Here is a 9,548-nt window from a genome sequence, read left to right on the forward strand (position 1 = left end):
CCGTCCCTGCGAAAGTCCACTTGTGGACAGGGCCCCTTTAAGAGGCGTCTGCAGCTGCCGCTGCCACTGCTGCAGCCTCCGTCTCACTCAGCCGCTTGAGACTGGGCAGCCCCGCGTCCTTGCCCCATCCTACCTTCTGCCGCTGCAGGCGATTTCTTAGATTTCTCCCTAGTAGTGTGGCTTGTTCATCTAGATCCCAGGCAATTTTTCCTTGCTGTTTGATCCTTGTTTTCATCACAACTTTGATTTGGTCGCCAGAGGGATGAACAGAGCCTCTATCATCTACGCCATTTTTTGTTTTTTTGGTCTCACTTTTTTCTTATTAGTATCTATTAACTCCCTCTCTGTGAAAAGAAGAAATTGGCACCTAGGCTCTTACATCACTCTCTCCTCCATGCTACTATCCCTCACCTATTTTCTTGGCAAAATTAATAACATTATATTGTTTTGTAACCAGATCAAGTCGTTCATGCTCTGTCTATGGGTTGATTCTGAAGTTTAAAAACCAATATTACATTATGATGACTACCTAAATACTTAACACCGTTAGGTTAAGTGGTTTGCTGACTTATATTGTTTCTGCAGGTTCAATGTCAACCCCATGTCTGGTGCATAAGTTGCCCAGAATCATGCAACACACTCAAACAGCTTTCTGGTTTTTCCTATAGTTTCTGGTGCCTTAATTCACTTTCAAAGAACCTGAAGAAGAGCCAAGAACTCTCAGGCCCTGGTCCTTAAATTTGACCCAGTATATTCCATAGAAATCCCCTTTACATTTTTAGTGTTATAAATTCTCAGCCAAGTGCTGATTCCAGATCATTCTGTGGAGACTATTGATGTGAGCATGGTTCCAAGATCTATGCCTTATCATCCCCACAGAGTTGCTGTGTGGCTTTGCATGTTGGACTTGATGACATGTCCTCAGTTCTTTGTTTGAAACTCGCTTATTAATGGTGCCAACTCTATGATTCAGCAGTTTCCTAAGAGGCTTAAAGTTAGCCAGGTCCCAGCAATAGCCTGTGTCCTGGAGCAAGTTGCTGGCCTGCCTTCTTCTTCTTGCTCAGAGTTGAGCTTTGGGGCTTCTCAGGCTGGTCATATTTGTCATCCCCTTCCTAGTGCTTTATATTAGATGAATAAAGGCTGTTCTCTATGAGCTTGTGCCAACACCACAGGAAAAAAAAAAAGGACTATAATGCTTGGGGCATCTGCATCCTGAGGACAAAAGAAGTGATTTCTTTGACTTGTCCAATCATCAAATCTTCCCCAGGTAATTGTGGACTATTTTTATTTAATACTCGATGTGGGATGTCAGCATAAATTGGAATTCCAGAATTTTGCTCCACCATAAAAACAATGATAAAACTGGCAAAAAAAAAAAGAAAGAAAAAGAAAGAAAGAAAGAAAGAAAGAAAGAAAGAAAGAAAGAAAGAAAGAACGAAAGAAAGAAAGAAAGAAAGAAAGAAAGAAAGAAAGAAAGAAACTGTCAGAATTGACTTTTTAGGAAACCTCAAAATTAATCAAAGGCTTTCAGCAATATGGGGAGCACTTATACAGGAAAAACAGCTGATTCTCAGGAAGAACAGCAAGTTTTGTGATGTTTTAACTTACTCTACTCCCATCCCCCACCATCCAGCTCAGGGTAATCTTGAAAATAACAGTACCACATTCCCAGTACCAGAGGTAGAAGAATGCACTGCATTCGCAAAGAATTAAACAATATTCATCCTAGCTAAAAAGTGGAAACAACCCAAATGTCCATCAACTGATGAATGGATAAACAAAATGTGGTACATTTGTACAATGAAATATTATTCAACCCTAAAAAGGAATGAGGTACTGATGCATGGATTAACCTTGAAAACATTATGCTAAATGAAAGAGCCCAGATACAAAAGACTGCACGTTGTTTGATTTCATTTATATAAAATGTCCAGACCAGGCAAATCCATAAGGATAGAAAACAGATTAGTGGTTTCTAGGAAATGAGAGGAGGGGGAACTGGGAGTGACTGCTAACAGGTAAGAAGTTTATTTTTGGAATGATGAAAATTTTCTGAAATTAGATTGAGGTAATGATTGCACAACATTGTGAATATGCTAAAAACTTTGTACAAATTAAAATGGCGAATTTTGTTACTTGAATTTCAATTAAAATTGCGCTCTCTCTCTCTCTCTCTCACACACACACACACACACACATACACACACAAAACTCAAGGAGATCCACAACTTCCCTATGACCCTATTAACTATAGTTTTATGATTCGATCAACATCAAAATCCCTATAAAAGCTGTATTAATTAGGGACATTGTGTGAAAGTGACTAAGATGTTGGCATGTGGAAGAGAAGGTGTCCCACTGCTTAGGATAGCTGGTTTGGATCACATACAAACCACCATCACAGGCTGTTCTCTTTGGGCTCAAGGTCAATTTTAGGAGTTATAAAGACCTTGGACACAGTCTTCTGAGGGGTATGGCAAAAGCCAGTTGATTTCACACTTCGTTGAGGAACAGCTAACATCTTGAATTCCATGAAAACACAAGGCCAAGACAAACGATAATGATTGAAAATGACCTATAATTAGATCAATGTAAGTAATTGAATTCTAAGTAGATTCCTGGTACTAGCTACAAAGTGGAAAGGAAGAAGAAGTTGGCAATCTTGATTTGAAAGATGTCTTTCTTGTTTTATGGCCATCATTATCATGAGTATAAGTGATGCCCCACTATTCTGGATAATTTTTATGTGCCAGACCTTGGGAAATGTGCTTTAACTGCTAGTACACATAGAAAGTATTACTATTATTCTTTTTATACTTATAGATCCAATATAAAGAGGTCAAGAAGATCCAGGATTGGCACACAAAGCTCATGTTTCCAACTTATTCCCAAACTATCCCCTGGAGTGCCTGTCTAGTAACCAACTCCATCAACCTCTCATGAACATTTTAGCCTAAATTGCTAGTTTTTGTTGGCATTGAGACACTGAATAGAAACAGTTAGAGCTCTGGGAACCTGTCTATGTTCCCTTTAGAGGTATTGCATGGCTCCACTGGCCTTTGGAGCAGAGCCAATTCCCATATCAAGGTCAGTTATTTTTTTTTTGTTTGTTTGTTTGTTTTTGTTGTTTGTTTTTGTGAGCAGAAGGTAAGCTGAGACAGAGACTAACAAAAATTCAGTGAGGTGAGATGGAAGACAGACTCTTAAGGAAGAGATGTAAGTTCACACACAGTCGATGCTGGAAATGGAGAGCAGGTTTCGGTCTGAGAGAATTATAGGGAACTCAAGAGCAGAATTTCCAGGCTCTGTACTTCAAGCTTCACCCAGAAAGGATGCAATGTGAATCCTGATTCCACCTATATCCTTATAGACAGCTACTTTTCTTCAATAACTAGCTGGGTTGGGCCTTAGTCCCTTGGTTCCGATCAAATGGCCCTTACAGAGATAATATACTCTACATCATTAAATGTTGAGTGTCCTCATGATCATATATACCTTAAGGCATCCATTTACTCCTTAGCAATATTTTCTCCAAAGGCACTCATATTTCTGGCAAATAACAAGCTAGTAAACAGGATTTAAAATACCACCCACCTGAATTCCCAGTTTCAGAGATGAAGTCTTCAAACCTCGTTTCCTTTTTTCCTGAATCCACAGCCATAGCTGCATCATTGCTCACTCATTCTCTTCATCCTCCCATGTAGACCTGTCACAGATTCAACCACTTAGGAATTATCTGTGTAATTCCCATGTCGGATGAGATTGAGGCCTGCATGACTATGATTTTTTTAACCAAATAAAAGTTTGAGCACAAATTTCAATAAATACAATACCTACAGCCACTCAATTCAGTGAGTCTGGACATCAACGTCATACAAAAAAAGAAAACACACTAAAATTAATGAACACATTCTGTCTATTGATTCATGTGTTTTTAAACGGAAAACTGAAGGACAAATTAGGATAAAGAACTCACAGATAATTGAAGCAGTCCATGTTGATATGATAGGAATGAGACAAGTGCTAGAAGTATATCACAACATGCATCTGGACATGATATTCAGGCCATGCCAGTTAGAAATAAAAGCTACTAGACCATTAGGTTTGGAGGTGATTTTGTGATGAACTGTGTCTCCCGACTGATCAACAGGGTTAAGTTAGCTACAGTAGATGGCCAGAGAGGAGTTCCCTTTCTCTATCAGGAGCCTTATGTATGTCTCCAAAGCTAAATATTTTGTTGGAAAGTATACTTTCTCAAAATAAAAAGAGTCATTCTTTCCTAAAGAATCCCATGTAGACTCAGAACTGAGACCCAAATATATTTGCTATAATACCTGCCATGTTTGTGCTACTCCCTTAAAATATAATAATTCTCCAATGTAATGAATCTCCACCATACAAAGCAGAGGTTATGGTATCATTAGATCCTGTATTCCTCAGTATGAAAACTCTTTGAACACACCAAGAAAAAAAAAACAGTGAATTTAGTCATAATAAGGTAGAATGAAAACACCTTATACTAACAGATGTCAGTCAAGAAGAAATCGGCACTTTCGCACTTGGGCAAATTTAGAGAGTAATTCAAGGCTGTAACAGGCTTATTTTAAATAGGAAAGGCCTTTCATGTATGGTAGGTAATAGGTATGCTGGGTAAGCATGTAGGATATCTGGAGTTAGAAAACTTGAGTAGAATTTCTTCCTCCAACTCTTCCCAACTATGTGAACTTGAGCATAACTTAGTTAACCTAAATCTCAATGTTCTCATCTGTAAAATGGTTTAGGTTTTTCCTCTTGGATACTCCAATGGCATCTTGTACATCCTGCCTTCATTTTAGTATTGATCTCACTATGTTGTAATTGCCTAGTGACTTATCTGTATCACTCACGTTTTCACAGTATCATCCCCTATCTATAATGTAGAGATTTTGAATAAAATCTCTATATTATAGTTTTTGAATAAAAATTACACCAACAGGTGTAATTACTGAGCCTTGGGGAATGCTTATCTTGTGTTTCTGAATGGCTCTCTAAAGTGGTTGAACCAATTTGCACTCCCACGAGAAATGTGTGAGTTTCTACTTCCCAACATCATCACCACACTTGATGTTTTCAGTCATTGAATTTTTTCAGTGATGACTATAAAATGAGCAATCATTTTAATATGCATTTACCTGATTACTAGCAAGGTTGAGTATTTTTTATATGCTTCTTGTCCAGTTGGGTGTCTTTTTTTATGAAGTGCCAAATTACATCCTTGGCCCATTTTCCTGTTGGGCTGTTCGTCATGTTGATTTGTTGTCACTCTATATATTCTGTGTATAAATCTATTCTATGGCTTTAGAAATCTTCAGTCTGTCTGTGTGTCTTGACTTTTCACTTTTTATAATGTCTTTTGAATCATTTATACCAGTTGGTATTAATAAATCAGTATTCTGTTTATTTGAACATTTCTTCACAAGCATTTGAAATAAATAAATTATAAAGGGTTTAAATGTAGATTATGAGGAATTAATTAAAGATTAGTAGTACTAGGAGAATTCTTATCTTTTCCTCTTCAAGTGCTGGGATATTGAGAATAAGTTTAAAGCAAAAATGCAATTATCTTGAGACATTTCCTTGGCCTTCAAAATCTAGGTAGCAAAAGCTTATTCTTAAAAAAAAAAATTAAAAGAAAACACCAAATACTGGCAAGAATGTGAAACAACAGGAACTCTCATTCATTGCTGGTGAGAATGCAAAATGGTACAGCCAATTTGGAAGACAGTCTGGCAGTTTCTTACAAAAATAATTGCTTCATCAAAACCATATAATCCAGCAGTTGCATTCCTTGGTATTTACCCAAATGAACTGAAAACTTATAACCACACAAAAACCTGCACACAAATGTATATAGCAGCTTTATTCATAATTGCCCTATCTTTCAATAGGTGAATAGATTAATAAACTGTGGCATATCCAAGTAATGGAATATTATTTAATGCTAAAAAAAAAAGAGCTACCAAGCCATGAAGACATGGAGGAACCTTAAATGCACATTATTAAGTGAAAGAAGCCAATCTGAAAAGGCTACATACTGAATAATTCCAACTATATGACATTTTGGAAAAGGCAGCACTATGAAGACAGTATAAAAGTCAGTGGCTGCCAGAAGTTGGGGGGAGAAAGGAATGAATAAGTGGAGCACAGAAGAATTTTAAGGCAATGAAAATACTTTGTATGATAATATAATGATGGATACATGTCATTACAGATTTGTTAAAACCTATAAAATGTACAACGCCAGGAGCAGATCATAATATAAACTATGGACTTTGGGTTATGGATGTATCAGTGTAGGTTCACCAGTTGTAAGAAATGTACAGCTCTGGTGGGGGATGCTGATAATGGGAGAGGCTACGTATGTGTGGGTGCAGGGGGTATATGGGAAATATCTTTATATGTGCATGTATAGAACCTTCTTCTTAATTTTGTTGTGAGCCTAAAACTGCTCTAAAAAAATTGTCTAAATAAATAAAATGCATTTCTCTGAAGAACAAAGTTGAACACATTTTAATATGTTTAAGTGACATTTTAACATTCCTTCTCATGAATGTCTTTTCAAACAATTTTTGCAGAATTTTTGGTCTTTTATTCCTCTATTAAAAAAAATTCTTCGTATATTTGGAACATTAGCCTTTTAACTGTAATATAAATTTTGTAAATGTTTTCTCCTAGTTTTTTTCACTTTAATAATCTTTTGTTATTATAGAAACAGTACATATGCATTGCAGTAAAATTAGAAAATATAGAAGAATGAGAATAAGATATTAAATTACATATCCCCACCATCCAGAGATTACCACCGTTAACATAATTAGATTCTTTTGTATCATCTCAAAATTTCTTGTTTAAATCCTTCTGGGCCATGATATAATGATTTTGAATACATAGCTAGATTTGTTTCATTAATATTTTATTTATGACATACCTATTCTCCTTGGTGAAAGTGCTCTATTGTCATGGTTCTTTTTTCTCAGGTGTAGTATTGAATTTACTATTGTATTTGGTTGCAGAATATTAATACAGGTTTACACAGATAAATATTTATAAACTTGCAGTGATTTAAACTTGTGTGCAAATCATTTCACATTCTTACCATTGAGAGGCAGGGTTTATATCTCCTCTCCTTAAATCTAAGCTTAGTGACTTGCTCATTTAAAACAGCTTACCCTGAAATAGCCTTACACTCTTCATTTACCTGATAGGAAAAGAAGCTTTATTCAAAGTTTTTTCCAAAAATGAGCTAACCTGACAGCAGGATTTAATAAATTAGTGGTCTCTAACACTTTTGGCATATTACATATATAAGTATATTCATGACTTTTATTAGAGCTTTTAAAATTAAACTTTAAAAAAATTAAGTCAAAATAAAAGGTTATGAACTGATGTACTTCCACTATACCCATATTAGTCAGCTAAGGTTGCCAAAATACCACAGACTGGGTGGCTTAAACAATAGAAATTTATTTTCTCACAATTCTGGAGTCTAGAAGTCCAAGTTTAAGGTGCCATCTGGGTTGGTTTCTGGTGAGGACTCTTCCTAGCTTATATGTAGATTTCTCCTCACATGACCTTTCCTCTGTGTGTGGGGAGAGAGAGAGAGAGAGAGAGAGAGAGAGAGAGAGAGAGGTGTCTGGTGTCTCTACGTCTTATAAGGACACCAGTCCTATTGGATTATGGCCCTATCCTCATTACCTCATTCAGTTTTTGTTACCTCTTTACAGGCCCTATCTATAATATAGTTACATTGTGAGTTGTGGCTTTAACATGAATTTTGGGGAAAACAATTTAGTCCATAACAATATCCTTGAATTCCCTGAAACATACTAGGGGGGAAAAACTAATCTAATTCAGCTTGCTTCTTTATCCTATGAGGAAGTAGGCTCAGAAGAGTATTGTGGCATTCTTGAGTTAATATGGCTGGACTATAACTCAGGTCTCTCAACTATCTAGGGTTTCTCCTGCTACAACGAAAGAGATGCTTTTCCTCCTTTTGTTCTTATCCATTTTAGTCTAAAAGCTTCCTCTCATTTCTCATAGGGCTCCTTGCCTAGGGACCATTCTTTACTGAACTGTTTGAAAACATCTATTTTTTCCCAAGCAGTTGGCAGACAACTAAGATTCAAAACCTAGCTCAGCCTGAACTTGGCTGAACCTTGGTACTCTCCACTCCACAGCACACAGCTAACTCTGGCAAGTTATTGTCTCCTGGGCCTCAGCCCCACTGGTAAATTGGGCTGACTATGCTTTACCTGCCAAATGGCTGGGCTGAGTCAGTGAAGCCACAAGACCCTCAAGCTCTAGGATTAATGAGAACTGACTGGGATCTACAATTCTATGACACGGACTACTTCCTCCTTACTCTCTCATCATAGTTAGTGATTAGCAGAAACACATTGTGAAAGGCATCAGCCCTGCCCTCAGCCAGAACCTCTTTCCATTCCTGGGATGGTGGAGGTTGTAATGGTGGAATTGTCATTACACTAGCAGAGTCAGTTATAAGAAGGCCCTGGTCTCTAAGGCCCTTTCTTCATTTAGGGTATTCCAAGAAACCCTGACCTTGCTGAGGATTCTGTCTGTATAATAATTATTAGTTTTTTTGTTTATTGAGATGTAATTCACACACCATCACCACAATCAATTTTAAAACATTTTTTAGCCCCCAAAGAAACCTCATATGCATTAGCATTTCTTTCCCCATTCTCTTCCCCAGCTCTAATCAGACACTAATCTACTTTCTGTCTCTATAGATTTACCTATTATGGACAAACTTTTGATTAATTTTTTACATTTTTAAAGTTATTGTCACCATTTTTGATAGTATTTATATTGCTATTATGGAGAACTGTGGATGAAAAAGTAACCACATACTAAACCTGACAAGCTCAGGGGAGGCATGCATGGAGGACCTTACAAACTCAGATACTGCAAGTAACCACAAAGGACAGTCTGAACATAAAAATTCCTAAGTAAAAGCAGATCGTGGTGGGTAGTCAGGTCCTAGGCCTGTATCTTCCTTGACAAAGGTCAGTTTTTATCTTAAGTGAGCCTATCTATTGTCTTTTTGCATTTAAGATAACATACCTTTGAATGTCAGAGTAATCTTCTTTTCCAGACCTCTCGGGCACAATTACTACAACCAGAACACAAGACCAAAGAAACTTTCATAGTTATCTTGTTCCCTGCATACCATCTCCATGTGCTGTAAATGTTAATTGTTAACTCTCCTGTACCCACCAATGTAGAAAAAAAAGTGTATATTTCTCTATTTTTGCTGTTTTATCCAATCTCAGAGATTTCCCTACTTTGCTTTCTCCCATCCATTTGATCTACCACCAATGGATTTCATGTAACCCTCCTTATGTCTCCTCCTTTTATTCTAATGTATAAAATAAGCTGCAAAACTGCCATTCTCCCGAGTATTTTCTAAATCTGTTGAGATTTTGCTTCCTGGAAATTGTCATCAGTTTGGCTCAAATAAACTCATAAAAATTCTCGACAGGTTTGGA

At 36.9% G+C, this 9,548-nt stretch overlaps 1 long non-coding RNA gene across 1 annotated transcript; it reads right to left on the minus strand.

Moving 5' to 3' along the window:
• Positions 1 to 254: 254 nt before the first annotated feature.
• LOC112482038 lies at positions 255 to 9,220 on the minus strand. The gene is made up of 3 exons (XR_003047157.1): positions 9,124 to 9,220; positions 3,595 to 3,706; positions 255 to 1,362 (listed from the first exon to the last, which is right to left on the minus strand). It is a non-coding gene; the product is annotated as an uncharacterized LOC112482038 (long non-coding RNA).
• Positions 9,221 to 9,548: the final 328 nt, after the last annotated feature.

The sequence above is a fragment of the Pteropus alecto genome, unplaced genomic scaffold (assembly GCF_000325575.1).
Source record: "Pteropus alecto unplaced genomic scaffold, ASM32557v1 scaffold246, whole genome shotgun sequence".
NCBI classification, from domain to species: Eukaryota; Metazoa; Chordata; class Mammalia; order Chiroptera; family Pteropodidae; genus Pteropus; species Pteropus alecto.